At 42.5% G+C, this 1334-nt stretch overlaps 1 non-coding gene across 1 annotated transcript; it reads right to left on the minus strand.

The window, feature by feature from the left end:
• Nucleotides 1-474: 474 nt before the first annotated feature.
• Nucleotides 475-607, minus strand: LOC124094888 (small nucleolar RNA SNORA51). The gene has a single exon (XR_006852365.1). It is a non-coding gene; the product is annotated as a small nucleolar RNA SNORA51 (small nucleolar RNA).
• Between the last annotated feature and the right edge of the window lie 727 nt (nucleotides 608-1334).

Consider the following 1334-nt stretch of genomic DNA (forward strand, 5'->3'; position numbering starts at 1 on the left):
CTGGTATCAACTGGGGTATCAACCACTCACTGAGCTAGAACAGGAGCATGGATACTAACTGAGCACAGTTCTGCTGGAAGATCCTTCCTCTGGGTCTGCCTGACCCAGGTGGCAGCTGGTTTAGCCATAAGGAAATAATCCTAATGTCTAGTGGAATAGAACAATGGGAATTCAGTGGGTGGTTTATTTTCTCAAGAAATTTGCATTTCCGAGGTCTGATATCCATCTCAATAGGCCCATTCCACAGTGGAAGAGACTCCTGGGACACTCCGGACACTCAGCACAAACATGAACATCAGTCCTGGCTTTGGGTTAACAGACAAGTCACTTTAGAAGTCTGACTGTCGTTATTGGCAGCCTAGCCAAGGGAACCAACCTGGATCCATCTGGCTGGCTGGATTGGCCTACCGGCCCACATAAGAAATAGGTAAATAATGGAAAAAGGAAAGATGTAGTGGCTCCCCTTTCCTTTCTCCATGTTTCCCCATTCACAATACAGATGGGGCACAGGGCCTGGGCTAAGGTGTACATGGGGTAGGCTTATGCTGCCTCCTCTTTCTATATAATGAAAGGTGCACCTTTTTTTCTTTTTTCTTTCTTGGTATCTCCATTTGAACGCAGAGGCACTTTACCACTGAGCCACATCCTCAGCCCCTTTTTTTTTTTTTTTTTTTTTAATTTTGAGAAGTTGAGCTTGGCTTTGAATTTGCAGTTCTCCTGCCTCAGCCTTCTCAGTCACTGGAATTACAGGAGTGCACCACCATGCTGGGCAAAAGTTAATATTTTTAAGAAGTAGACAAAGGAAAATCGAGCAAGGTTTTTGTTTTTTAAAACATTTTTAAATTGGTGCTTTATAGTTGTACATAATGGTGCAGTTTGCAGTTACATATTCATACAAGCACATAGAATAACAATATAATTGGTCTATATCAAATGATCAAGATTGATCAAACTGCATAAATTTATTTTTTTCTCATTATTCGCCTATTTCTTAAGCAGGCAGGAGAATCTGGCCAGCCAGAGAGATCTAGGCAACTTCCTTGACTTGGCTGCCGGTAACATTGTAGGGAAATGGAGCAAAGTCTAGTTTGAAAAGTGAACATAATATGGTTATTTGGAACTTGAACAAAGCATTTTAGTTCTTTTGGTTGGTGGAGGTCTGCAGAAGAATTATAGTCTACTGGGTGCCCCCTCCTAGAGTACATTTCGGAATTCGGGACGAGAGAACCTTTTTAGAACACTCAGCAGTGTTAGAATACATACATAGATCAAGTGAGGAACACTCTTTTCTCCAGCAGCGTGGGATGGAGGCCAGATCGCCAGAGAGCGTTCCA

Source organism: Marmota monax, unplaced genomic scaffold, assembly GCF_021218885.2.
Source record: "Marmota monax isolate L192 unplaced genomic scaffold, Marmota_monax_Labrador192_F-V1.1 WCK01_AAM20220418_F8-fsc00040, whole genome shotgun sequence".
Lineage (NCBI taxonomy): Eukaryota > Metazoa > Chordata > Mammalia > Rodentia > Sciuridae > Marmota > Marmota monax.